The sequence below is a fragment of the Rana temporaria genome, chromosome 4, assembly GCF_905171775.1.
Source record: "Rana temporaria chromosome 4, aRanTem1.1, whole genome shotgun sequence".
Lineage (NCBI taxonomy): Eukaryota > Metazoa > Chordata > Amphibia > Anura > Ranidae > Rana > Rana temporaria.
In genome coordinates, this window is record NC_053492.1 from 335,925,236 (window position 1) to 335,939,848 (window position 14,613).

Genomic DNA, 14,613 nt, shown 5'->3' on the forward strand with positions numbered 1-14,613 from the left:
TGGGAAGCCACAGACTGCCATTCCTGTGGTGTGGAGGGTAGCTGTGGGGACAAACAAAAAAAGAGATTTAGTACTTTGTAACAAAAACATCCTACAAGCATCCTTGTGACAGTTCACAGTATTAAAATTGCATTAGAAAAATGTGCATGGAGAATTTGGGAAATGAAATATATAGGGCCACTTCATTAAGAGACTCCACAGCCCTCTGATGGGGACAATAAAAGTTTGAAGGGGGGGGGGGGGACACAAAAACCAAAAAGTCCTGTTTGAAAAAATGGCAAGGTGGGTTTGTCCCTAGGATAGCATGCTGGACAGGTTAATATTGGGTAAGGGACAAATATGCAGGTAGGCCAAGAATAAAACATGTAAAGCTGATATCAACATGCATAGGGAGAAAAGGTAACGTTAGTTAAACACACAGCATATCTGGGAAAATAAAAATAAAGTTAGTTGGCCACATTATTAGAGCCAGGAAACTTACCTTAATATACTCCTCATGCATAACTTTGATGATGGCAGCACACGTGTCCGGTATGATGACCCCAAGCGCCTGCGGAGAGATGCCTGTCGAGAACTTGAGGTCCTGCAGGCTCCTCCCAGTCGCCAGGTACCGCAACGTGGCAATAAGCCTCTGCTCGGCCGTGATGGCTTGGCGCATCACAGTGTCCTGCCTCGTGATATAGGGGGACAGAAGATCCAGCAGACGGTTGAATACGGGGTCCGTCATGCGGAGAAAATTCCTAAAGTCATTAGGATTATTCTCCTGGAGTTCCCTAAGCAGAGGCATATGTGAGAACTGGTCACGCTGGCGCAACCAATTCTTGGTCCAGAAACGCCTCCGCCCCCTGTTTCTGGCCAAAGTACTGGACAAATGAACATATCCAGCAGCCATCCCATAAACAGCACCAACTCGCGAAAATTGACGCTGCTGCTCCATCATGGCTTCAAACCGGCCGGCTGGTCAGTCAAGAACACACTGAAACAGAAAGCACTCGCAAATCCAGCACTACCTGCGACAAACGCGTGACAAACAGATACGAGCGCACAGGATGCAACTGCTAAAGCAGAAACAACCTGCTTGCCTATAGCCGAATGACAACTACGTTACCGCAAGCACACGCACTGAACCCGTGAATACACGCTGTCAAAGCCTGGAGACCGAGAAGCGCGAATCAGCTCTAACCAAACCTTCACTAACACGAGCAAACCCGTAACTAGCAAAAGAGGAACAGAGGGCGGCGCCATTAACTTTGGTCTTCCCCTTTATAGTGACGTCGTACGTAGTTTACGTGCACGCGTTCCGGTACGACGGGAATTTGGTCCGCTGGTGTGTACACGCCAGCGGAACAAAACACAAATCAGCCTTGTACGCCGGAAACTGTCGGGCAGACAGTTTCCAGCGCACAGATCCGGTCGTGAGTACAAGGCCTGAGAGTTAATGAGAGTGGTTTTGTCGCTCTTGTCCTTTAGAAGCTCCTGGAACTAAAACTAAAATACGTATCACAAAACTGATCACATTGTCTGAAACCAGACAAGCATACCTACGTTTTGATATATAAATTGTGTATGACAAGTAGATCTTGTGGGCGTGAGAGCAATTTGTTCCCCCTTTTTTTAAAGATAATTATTTTTTCAAAGATCTCCACTGTAAAGGTCACATGACACACTCTAAATCCCTTCCATAGGGTTACATTATAACCGATTACATTTTCTGAAAAAATCGCTAAACGTAAATTGCGTTTTCACAAAAACCATAAAAGATATCAATCTGAAAAGTCATGTTTGGATAGCTGAATATTTTGTGACCGCTTTAAAGTTTGTTTGGTGTCTGTAAGTGAAAGTATGAAGGAGCTGAAACTTTTGGCAGAACGTGTGTTTTGAAGCAGGAAAAAGGATGTTCTCATTGACTTCAATGTTAAAAAAAAGTGTCTAAAAGCTTAATATTTTAAAAAGTATAAATAGTACAAAAAAACTTGAAGAAGTCCCATCGTTAGCTAAACGAGATGAACATTTTAAAAGTTGAATGGTCTCAATAGCTGAAAGTATGCAGAAGTTACGCAGAGCCAAAAAACGTACGGAATAAAATTTAAATTAAAATTAAGAAGAAGAACTAGAAAATGCATTCCCTGAGGAAAATGCGAGTGGGAATGCTGAATTGCTGAGCCCGCACCAAAGCCATTCACCATAACCACTACACTATCTTTAGGACACACAGCTCCTTTCTCTATCTGCAAAGTAGAGAGTATGCTGACTTCCTGGTCGCCCCTCCCCCCTCAAGAGGTTTCCCCCCCTCCCCCAGGTCAGTGAGGAGGAATATTGCACTGAGGTAGAAAGCTATTTATGGAAAGAAATTCCATTACAAACGCCTTTTAATTCACAGACCAATACATTAATTACGCCTCCAAACAAAACGTAATAAATCCACAACCGTACATGCGATCGATACAGCGACTTCACCGTTTGAAAGACACGGCCCTTGTGAACGCATCGATATGAAATTTATGTTGATAAACTTAAAATTGTGGCCATGCCAGCGATTTAGAAAAGAGCGTCTTTGTGTGTTTTGCAGGAAAATTTTTTAAATTTTTAACATGGACGGTCAATGAGAGTGGTTTTGTCACTCTTGTCCTTTAGAAGCTCCTGGAACTAAAACTAAAATATGTATCACAAAACTGATCACATTGCCTGAAACCAGACAAGCATACCTACGTTTTGATATATAAATTGTGTATGACAAGTAGATCTTGTGGGCGTGAGAGCAATTTGTTCGCCCTTTTTTTAAAGATAATTTTTGTTTTCAAAGATCTCCACTCTAAAGGTCACATGACACACTCTAAACCTGCTCCATAGGATTACATTATAACCGATAAAAAAATCACTAAACGTAAATTGCGTTTTCACAAAAACCGTATAAGATATCAATCTAAAAAGTCATGTTTGGATAGCTGAATATTTTGTGACCGCTTTAAAGTTTGTTTGGTGTCTGTAAGTGAAAGTATGAAGGAGCTGAAACTTTTGGCAGAACGTGTGTTTTGAAGCAGGAAAAAGGATGTTCTCATTGACTTCAATGTTAAAAAAAAGTGTCTAAAAGCTTAATATTTTAAAAAGTATAAATAGTACAAAAAAACTTGAAGAAGTCCCATCGTTAGCTGAATGAGACGAACATTTTAAAAGTTAAATGGTCTCAATAGCTGAAAGTATGCAGAAGTTACGCAGAGCCAAAAAACGTACGGAATAAAATTAAAATTAAAATTAAGAAGAATAATAAAAAACGAATATCAATACTGGGAATGCTTATTAAAGCATTCCCACTAACTAGAAAATGCATTTCCTGAGGAAAATGCGAGTGGGAATGCTGAATAGCTGAGCCCGCGCCAAAGCCATTCACCATAACCACTACAGTATCTTTAGGACACACAGCTCCTTTCTCTATCTGCAAAGTAGAGAGTATCCTGACTTCCTGGTTGCCCCTCCCCCCTCAAGAGGTTTCCCTCCCCCCCAGGTCAGTGAGGAGGAATATTGCACTGAGGTAGAAAGCTATTTATGGAAAGAAATACCATTACAAACGCCTTTTAATTCACAGACCAAATACGTGAAATACGCCTTCAAACAAAACTTAATAAATCCACAACCGTACATGCGATCGTTACAGCGACTTCACCGTTTGAAAGACACGGCCCTTGTGAACGCATCGATATGAAATTTATGTTGATATACTTAAAAATGTGGCCATGTCAGCGATTTAGAAAAGAGCGTCTTTGTGCGTTTTGCAGAAACATTTTTTAGACTTTTTAACATGACGGTCAATGGGAGGGAGTTTGAGGTGCTTGTCCTTTAGAAGCTCCTGGAACTAAAAGTCAAATGCCTATCGCAAAACTGATCACATTGCCTGAAACCAGACAAGCATAGCTACGTTTTGATATATAAATTGTGTATGACAAGTAGATCTTGTGGGCGTGAGAGCAATTTGTTTCCCCTTTTTTTAAAGATAATTTTTTTTTCAATGATCTGCACTCTAAAGGTCACATGACAAACTCTAAATCCCCTCCATAGGAATTCATTATAACCGATTACATTTTCTGAAAATATCACTAAACGTAAATTGCGTTTTCACAAAAACCGTAAAAGATATCAATCTAAAAAGTCATGTTTGGATAGCTGAATATTTTGTGACCGCTTTAAAGTTTGTTTGGTGTCTGTAAGTGAAAGTATGAAGGAGCTGAAACTTTTGGCAGAACGTGTGTTTTGAAGCAGGAAAAAGGATGTTCTCATTGGGCCAGATTCCCAAAGAGATACGACGGTGTATCTACAGATACACCATCGTATCTCTGACGTAAACTGGTCCTATCTATGCGCCTGATTCATAGAATCAGATACGCATAGATAGGGCTAGATCCGACAGTGTTACACTGTGTTACACGGTCGGATCTTTTTTTAAATTTAAAAATGGCGCCGGGGGCGTTCCCGCTGATTTACGATAAATAATATGTAAATCAGCGAGATACGCAAATTCACGAACGTACGCGGACCCGTCGCATTGTTTTCACGTCGTTTCCGTAGCGGTTTTCCGTCGTATACTTACCCTTTCTTTTATCAGGCGCAGCCAATGTTAAGTATAGCCGGCGTTCCCGCGTCGAATTTAAATTTTCCTACGTCATTTGCGTACGCCGATTCACGAACACGCGCGTCGCAAGTCCCGCTCACGTCGCAACCACTGACGTCCTATTGGCGTCAGTGGGAGCAATGCACGCCGGGAAATTCCCCGGACGACGCATGCGCATTTAAATCGGCGCGGGAACGCGCCTGATTTAAATATGACACTCCCCTAGCCGCGGAATTTGAATTCCGCAGGGGGATTTAGGATCCGCCGTCGCAAGTTTGGAGGGAAGTGGTTTGTGAATTAGCCACTTGCCTCCTAAACTTGCGGGAGCGGATCTTAATTCATGTAGATCGAGCGGATCTATAGATCCGCTGAGCTACGTGAATCTGGCCCATTGACTTCAATGTTAAAAAAAAGTGTCTAAAAGCTTAATATTTTAAAAAGTATAAATAGTACAAAAAAACTATTGTACAGAAGTTACGCAGAGCCAAAAAACGTACGGAATAATAAAATTAAAATTAAGAATAATAAAAAACGAATATCAATACTGGGAATGCTTATTAAGCATTCCCACTAATAATAAAGGAGAAAAATTATAAAAAACGAATATCAATACTGGGAATGCTTATTAAAGCATTCCCACTTAAAAACGAATATCAATACTGGGAATGCTTATTAAAGCATTCCCACTAATAATAAAAAACGAATATCAATACTGGGAATGCTTATTAAAGCATTCCCACTAATAATAAAAAACGAATATCAATACTGGGAATGCTTATTAAAGCATTCCCACTAAATATATTGAAAAGTAAGGGTCCCAACACTGAACCTTGGGGTACACCACTGATAACTTTGGACCATTCAGAGTAAGAATCATTAACCACGACTCTCTGAATTCTGTCTTTCAGACAGTTTTCTATCTGTCCCCCTATCCACCTAGTGGGGTGGATGGGGGGACAGTGGGGTGTATGGAGGGACAGTGAGGTGGATGGAGGGACCGTGGGGTGGATGGAGGGACCGTGGGTTGGATGGAGGGACAGGGGGACAGTGGGATGGATGGAGGGACAGTGGGGTGGATGGAGGGACAGTGGTGCTCAGTGATAGGATGTACACATACCTCTCTCCTGCTGTGGGTTGTACTATAGCAGGGGTGGCAGTATAATAGGAGGCTCTGGAGGGCAGACAGTATGTTGGGAGGGGGTAGTAGTGAAGGACAGTATGATGGGAGGGGTAGTAGTGAAGGACAGTATGATGGGAGGGGTAGTAGTGAAAGACAGTATGATGGGAGGGGTAGTAGTGAAAGACAGTATGATGGGAGGGGTAGTAGTGAAAGACAGTATGATGGGAGGGGTAGTAGTGAAAGACAGTATGATGGGAGGGGTAGTAGTGAAGTACAGTATGATGGGAGGGGTAGTAGTGAAAGACAGTATGATGGGAGGGGTAGTAGTGAAGGACAGTATGATGGGAGGGGTAGTAGTGAAGGACAGTACAGCATGACTGGAGGGGTGCAGTGTATGGGAAGGAGCAGAGTGACCATGAGTCAGTCAGAGTCAGGGCAGTGCAGGGAGCATTTAGCTTACCTTTCTTCCAGCGCAGGAACAGCCATCAGGGAAGGGGCGGAGTAGGGGGCGGAGCTTAGGCGCAAGGCGGAAACCTCCACTGGCTCGCTCGGAATGCTGGGGCTCCACTCTCCTCCTCATCGTGACGTCACTGGTTGTTAGACGCCAGTCAGGCTATACCTAGCAACTAGTTGTTTTGGCAGTGAGCCAGGCAGCGTCTGAGGGGAAAACTAAGTGGTCTGCCGGACAGAACTAGCACAGCGGGCAGTGAGGGACAGCGGCAATGCAGTGGCAACTTTTAGGGGGCATCAGATCGGCCAAGGGGGATATTCCGGGACACTGTATTGTCCCGGAACGAAGGTGGCCGGGATCAGGGACAAAGATATCAATTACGGGACAATCCCGGGCAGTCCGGGACACGTGGTCACCCTAAGTACACACCAAGTAGCTTTAGGTGCAAACTACAGAGCAACCGTGCAGTACACGACAAGTAGCTTTAGGTGCAAACTAAAGAGCACACAGGTAGTACACACCAAGTAGCTTTAGGTGCAAACTACAGAGGACACGGGTAGTAGCTTTAGGTGCAAACTACAGAGCAACCGTACAGTACACACCAAGTAGCTTTAGGTGGAAACTACAGAGCAACCGTGCAGTACACACCAAGTAGCTTTAGGTGCAAACTACAGAGCACACGTGCAGTACACACCAAGTAGCTTTAGGTGCAAACTAAAGAGCACACGGGCAGTACACACCAAGTAGCTTTAGGTGCAAACTACAGAGGACACGGGCAGTGGCTTTAGGTGCAAACTACAGAGCACACGTGCAGTACACACCATGTAGCTTTAGGTGCAAACTACAGAGCAACCGTGCAGTACACACCAAGTAACTTTAGGTGCAAATTACAGAGGACACGGGCAGTAGCTTTAGGTGCAAACTACAGAGCACACGGGCAGTACACACCAAGTAGCTTAAGGTGCAAACTACAGAGCAACCGGGCAGTACACACCAAGTAGCTTTAGGTGCAAACTACAGAGCAACCAGGCAGTACACACCAAGTAGTTTTAGGTGCAAACTACAGAGCAACCGTGCAGTACACACCAAGTAGCTTTAGGTGCAAACTACAGAGCAACCAGGCAGTACACACCAAGTAGTTTTAGGTGCAAACTACAGAGCAACCGTGCAGTACACACCAAGTAGCTTTAAATGCAAACTACAGAGGACAAGGGCAGTAGCTTTAGGTGCAAACTACAGAGCACACAGGCAGTACACACCAAGGAGCTTTAGGTGCAAACTACAGAGGACATGGGCAGTAGCTTTAAGTGCAAACTACAGAGCACACGGGCAGTACACACCAAGTAGCTTTAGGTGAAAACTACAGAGCAACCGTGCAGTACACACCAAGTAGCTTTAGGTGCAAACTACAGAGCAACCATGCAGTGCACACCAAGTAGCTTTAGGTGCAAACTACAAAGGACACAGGAAGTAGCTTTAGGTGCAAACTACAGAGCAACCGTGCAGTACACACCAAGTAGCTTTAGGTGCAAACTACAGAGCAACCATGCAGGGCACACCAAGTAGCTTTAGGTGCAAACTACAAAGGACACAGGCAGTAGCTTTAGGTGCAAACTACAGAGCACACGGGCAGTACACACCAAGTATCTTTAGGTGCAAACTACAGAGCACACGTGCAGTACACACCAAGTAGCTTTAGGTGCAAACTACAGAGCACACGTGCAGTACACACCATGTTGCTTTAGGTGCAAACTAGAGAGCACTCGTGCAGTACACACCAAGTAGCTTTAGGTGCAAACTACAGAGCACACGTGCAGTACACACCAAGTAGCTTTAGGTGCAAACTACAGAGCACACGTGCAGTACACACCATGTTGCTTTAGGTGCAAACTAGAGAGCACACGTGCAGTACACACCAAGTAGCTTTAGGTGCAAACTACAGAGGACACGGGCAGTAGCTTTAGGTGCAAACTACAGAGCAACCGTGCAGTACACACCAAGTAGCTTTAGGTACAAACTACAGAGCACACAGGCAGTACACACCAAGTAGCTTTAGGTGAAAACTACAGAGCAACTGTGCAGTACACACCAAGTAGCTTTAGGTGCAAACTACAGAGCACATGGGCAGTACACACCAAGTAGCTTTAGGTGCAAACTACAGAGCACACGGGCAGTACACACCAAGTAGCTTTAGGGGCAAACTACAGAGCAACTGTGCAGTACACACCAAGTAGCTTTAGGTGCAAACTACAGAGCACACGGGCAGTACACACCAAGTAGCTTTAGGTGCAAACTACAAAGAACACGGGCAGTAGCTTTATGTGCAAACTACAGAGCACACGGGCAGTACACGCCAAGTATCTTTAGATGCAAACTACAGAGCACACATGCAGTACACACCAAGTAGCTTTAGGTGCAAACTACAGAGGACACGGGCAGTAGCTTTAGGTGCAAACTACAGAGCACATGGGCAGTACACACCAAGTAGCTTTAGGTGCAAACTACAGAGCAACCCTGCAGTACACACCAAGTAGCTTTAGGTGCAAACTACAGAGCAACTGTGCAGTACACACCAAGTAGCTTTAGGTGCAAACTACAGAGCACACGGGCAGTACACACCAAGTAGCTTTAGGTGCAAACTACAGAGCATACGGGCAGTACACCCCAAGTAGCTTTAGGTGCAAACTACAGAGCACACGTGCAGTACACACCAAGTAGCTTTAGGTGCAAACTACAGAGCACACGTGCAGTACACACCAAGTAGCTTTAGGTGCAAACTACAGAGCACACGGGCAGTACACACCAAGTAGCTTTAGGTGAAAACTACAGAGCAACCATGCAGTACACACCAAGTAGCTTTAGGGGCAAACTGCAGAGCAACTGTGCAGTACACACCAAGTAGCTTTTGGTGCAAACTACAGAGCACACAGGCAGTACACACCAAGTAGCTTTAGGTGCAAACTACAAAGAACACGGGCAGTAGCTTTAGGTGCAAACTACAGAGCACACGGGCAGTACACACCAAGTATCTTTAGATGCAAACTACAGAGCACACATGCAGTACACACCAAGTAGCTTTAGGTGCAAACTACAGAGCACACGTGCAGTACACACCATGTTGCTTTAGGTGCAAACTAGAGAGCACACGTGCAGTACACACCAAGTAGCTTTAGGTGCAAACTACAGAGGACACGGGCAGTAGCTTTAGGTGCAAACTACAGAGCACACGGGCAGTACACACCAAGTAGCTTTAGGTGCAAACTACAGAGCAACTGTGCAGTACACACCAAGTCGCTTTAGGTGCAAACTACAGAGCAACTGTGCAGTACACACCAAGTAGCTTTAGGTGCAAACTACAGAGCACACGGGCAGTACACACCAAGTAGCTTTAGGTGCAAACTACAGAGCATACGGGCAGTACACCCCAAGTAGCTTTAGGTGCAAACTACAGAGCACACGTGCAGTACACACCAAGTATCTTTAGATGCAAACTACAGAGCACACATGCAGTACACGCCAAGTAGCTTTAGGTGCAAACTACAGAGCACACGTGCAGTACACACCAAGTAGCTTTAGGTGCAAACTACAAAGGACACGGGCAGTAGCTTTAGGTGCAAACTACAGAGCACACGTGCAGTACACACCAAGTAGCTTTAGGTGCAAACTACAGAGGACACGGGCAGTAGCTTTAGGTGCAAACTACAGAGCACACGGGCAGTACACACCAAGTAGCTTTAGGTGCAAACTACAGAGCACACGTGCAGTACACACCAAGTAGCTTTAGGTGCAAACTACAGAGCACATGGGCAGTACACACCAAGTAGCTTTAGGTGCAAACTACAGAGCAACCCTGCAGTACACACCAAGTAGCTTTAGGTGCAAACTACAGAGCAACTGTGCAGTACACACCAAGTAGCTTTAGGTGCAAACTACAGAGCACACGGGCAGTACACACCAAGTAGCTTTAGGTGCAAACTACAGAGCATACGGGCAGTACACCCCAAGTAGCTTTAGGTGCAAACTACAGAGCACACGTGCAGTACACACCAAGTAGCTTTAGGTGCAAACTACAGAGCACACGTGCAGTACACACCAAGTAGCTTTAGGTGCAAACTACAGAGCACACGGGCAGTACACACCAAGTAGCTTTAGGTGAAAACTACAGAGCAACCATGCAGTACACACCAAGTAGCTTTAGGGGCAAACTGCAGAGCAACTGTGCAGTACACACCAAGTAGCTTTTGGTGCAAACTACAGAGCACACGTGCAGTACACACCAAGTAGCTTTAGGTGCAAACTACAGAGCACACGGGCAGTACACACCAAGTAGCTTTAGGTGAAAACTACAGAGCAACCATGCAGTACACACCAAGTAGCTTTAGGGGCAAACTGCAGAGCAACTGTGCAGTACACACCAAGTAGCTTTAGGTGCAAACTACAAAGAACACGGGCAGTAGCTTTAGGTGCAAACTACAGAGCACACGGGCAGTACACACCAAGTATCTTTAGATGCAAACTACAGAGCACACATGCAGTACACACCAAGTAGCTTTAGGTGCAAACTACAGAGCACACGTGCAGTACACACCATGTTGCTTTAGGTGCAAACTAGAGAGCACACGTGCAGTACACACCTAGTAGCTTTAGGTGCAAACTACAGAGGACACGGGCAGTAGCTTTAGGTGCAAACTACAGAGCACACGGGCAGTACACACCAAGTAGCTTTAGGTGCAAACTACAGAGCAACTGTGCAGTACACACCAAGTCGCTTTAGGTGCAAACTACAGAGCAACTGTGCAGTACACACCAAGTAGCTTTAGGTGCAAACTACAGAGCACACGGGCAGTACACACCAAGTAGCTTTAGGTGCAAACTACAGAGCATACGGGCAGTACACCCCAAGTAGCTTTAGGTGCAAACTACAGAGCACACGTGCAGTACACACCAAGTATCTTTAGATGCAAACTACAGAGCACACATGCAGTACACGCCAAGTAGCTTTAGGTGCAAACTACAGAGCACACGTGCAGTACACACCAAGTAGCTTTAGGTGCAAACTACAAAGGACACGGGCAGTAGCTTTAGGTGCAAACTACAGAGCACACGTGCAGTACACACCAAGTAGCTTTAGGTGCAAACTACAGAGGACACGGGCAGTAGCTTTAGGTGCAAACTACAGAGCACACGGGCAGTACACACCAAGTAGCTTTAGGTGCAAACTACAGAGCACACGTGCAGTACACACCAAGTAGCTTTAGGTGCAAACTACAGAGCACACGGGCAGTACACACCAAGTAGCTTTAGGTGAAAACTACAGAGCAACCGTGCAGTACACACCAAGTAGCTTTAGGTGCAAACTACAGAGCAACCGTGCAGTGCACACCAAGTAGCTTTAGGTGCAAACTACAAAGGACACGGGCAGTAGCTTTAGGTGCAAACTACAGAGCACACGGGCAGTACACACCAAGTATCTTTAGATGCAAACTACAGAGCACACATGCAGTACACGCCAAGTAGCTTTAGGTGCAAAAAACTACAGAGCACACGTGCAGTACACACCATGTTGCTTTAGGTGCAAACTAGAGAGCACACGGGCAGTAGCTTTAGGTGCAAACTACAGATCACACGGGCAGTACACACCAAGTAGCTTTAGGTGCAAACTACAGAGGACACGGGCAGTAGCTTTAGGTGCAAACTACAGATCACACGGGCAGTACACACCAAGTAGCTTTAGGTGCAAACTACAGAGCAACCGTGCAGTACACACCAAGTAGCTTTAGGTGCAAACTACAGAGCACACGGGCAGTACACACCAAGTAGCTTTAGGTGCAAACTACAGAGCATACGGGCAGTACACACCAAGTAGCTTTAGGTGCAAACTACAGAGCACACGTGCAGTACACACCAAGTAGCGTTAGGTGCAAACTACAGAGCACACGTGCAGTACACACCAAGTAGCTTTAGGTGCAAACTACAGAGCACACGGGCAGTACACTCCAAGTAGCTTTAGGTGAAAACTACAGAGCAACTGTGCAGTACACACCAAGTAGCTTTAGGTGCAAACTACAGAGCAACCGTGCAGTGCACACCAAGTAGCTTTAGGTGCAAACTACAGAGCACACGGGCAGTACACACCAAGTAGCTTTAGGTGCAAACTACAGAGCATACGGGCAGTACACCCCAAGTAGCTTTAGGTGCAAACTACAGAGCACACGTGCAGTACACACCAAGTAGCTTTAGGTGCAAACTACAGAGCACACGTGCAGTACACACCAAGTAGCTTTAGGTGCAAACTACAGAGCACACGGGCAGTACACACCAAGTAGCTTTAGGTGAAAACTACAGAGCAACCGTGCAGTACACACCAAGTAGCTTTAGGGGCAAACTACAGAGCACACAGGCAGTACACACCAAGTAGCTTTAGGTGCAAACTACAAAGAACACGGGCAGTAGCTTTAGGTGCAAACTACAGAGCACACGGGCAGTACACACCAAGTATCTTTAGATGCAAACTACAGAGCACACATGCAGTACACACCAAGTAGCTTTAGGTGCAAACTACAGAGCACACGTGCAGTACACACCATGTTGCTTTAGGTGCAAACTAGAGAGCACACGTGCAGTACACACCAAGTAGCTTTAGGTGCAAACTACAGAGGACACGGGCAGTAGCTTTAGGTGCAAACTACAGAGCACACGGGCAGTACACACCAAGTAGCTTTAGGTGCAAACTACAGAGCAACTGTGCAGTACACACCAAGTAGCTTTAGGTGCAAACTACAGAGCAACTGTGCAGTACACACCAAGTAGCTTTAGGTGCAAACTACAGAGCACACGGGCAGTACACACCAAGTAGCTTTAGGTGCAAACTACAGAGCATACGGGCAGTACACCCCAAGTAGCTTTAGGTGCAAACTACAGAGCACACGTGCAGTACACACCAAGTATCTTTAGATGCAAACTACAGAGCACACATGCAGTACACGCCAAGTAGCTTTAGGTGCAAACTACAGAGCACACGTGCAGTACACACCAAGTAGCTTTAGGTGCAAACTACAAAGGACACGGGCAGTAGCTTTAGGTGCAAACTACAGAGCACACGTGCAGTACACACCAAGTAGCTTTAGGTGCAAACTACAGAGCACACGGGCAGTACACACCAAGTAGCTTTAGGTGAAAACTACAGAGCAACCGTGCAGTACACACCAAGTAGCTTTAGGTGCAAACTACAGAGCAACCGTGCAGTGCACACCAAGTAGCTTTAGGTGCAAACTACAAAGGACACGGGCAGTAGCTTTAGGTGCAAACTACAGAGCACACGGGCAGTACACACCAAGTATCTTTAGATGCAAACTACAGAGCACACATGCAGTACACGCCAAGTAGCTTTAGGTGCAAAAAACTACAGAGCACACGTGCAGTACACACCATGTTGCTTTAGGTGCAAACTAGAGAGCACACGTGCAGTACACACCAAGTAGCTTTAGGTGCAAACTACAGAGGACACGGGCAGTAGCTTTAGGTGCAAACTACAGATCACACGGGCAGTACACACCAAGTAGCTTTAGGTGCAAACTACAGAGCAACCGTGCAGTACACACCAAGTAGCTTTAGGTGCAAACTACAGAGCACACGGGCAGTACACACCAAGTAGCTTTAGGTGCAAACTACAGAGCATACGGGCAGTACACACCAAGTAGCTTTAGGTGCAAACTAGAGAGCACACGTGCAGTACACTCCAAGTAGCTTTAGGTGCAAACTACAGAGCACACGGGCAGTACACTCCAAGTAGCTTTAGGTGAAAACTACAGAGCAACTGTGCAGTACACACCAAGTAGCTTTAGGTGCAAACTACAGAGCAACCGTGCAGTGCACACCAAGTAGCTTTAGGTGCAAACTACAGTGCACACGTGCAGTACACACCATGGGCCAGATTCACGTAGCTCAGCGGATCTATAGATCCGCTCGATCTACGTGAATTAAGATCCGCTCCCGCAAGTTTAGGAGGCAAGTGGCTAATTCACAAACCACTTACCTCCAAACTTGCGACGGCGGATCCTAAATCCCCCGGCGGAATTAAAATTACGCGGCTAGGGGAGTGTACTATTTAAATCAGGCGCGTTCCCGCGCCGATTTAAATGCGCATGCGCCGTCCGGGGAATTTCCCGGCGTGCATTGCTCCCACTGACGTCACTAGGACGTCAGTGGTTTCGACGTGAGCGGGACTTGCGACGCGCGTGTTCGTGAATCCGCGTACGCAAACGACGTTGGAAAATTCAAATTCGACGCGGGAACGCCAGCTAAACTTAACATTGGCTGCGCCTGCTAAAAACAGGGGTAAGACAAGTTCGTAGCTGCAATGCAATGGAGGCGGAGGACAGCATGACAGGGTGTAGGGAACTTAGGTGTAGAAAGGGTTAAAGTTAGAGGGGGTGGTTA

The 14,613-nt window shown here is 45.9% G+C and overlaps 1 protein-coding gene across 1 annotated transcript in view; it reads right to left on the reverse strand.

Annotated features, from left to right (window-relative positions):
* The window catches only part of NLRC4 (NLR family CARD domain containing 4), an 806,697-nt gene that overhangs the window by 92,018 nt on the left and 700,066 nt on the right, over nt 1-14,613 (reverse strand). The window lies entirely within an intron of this gene.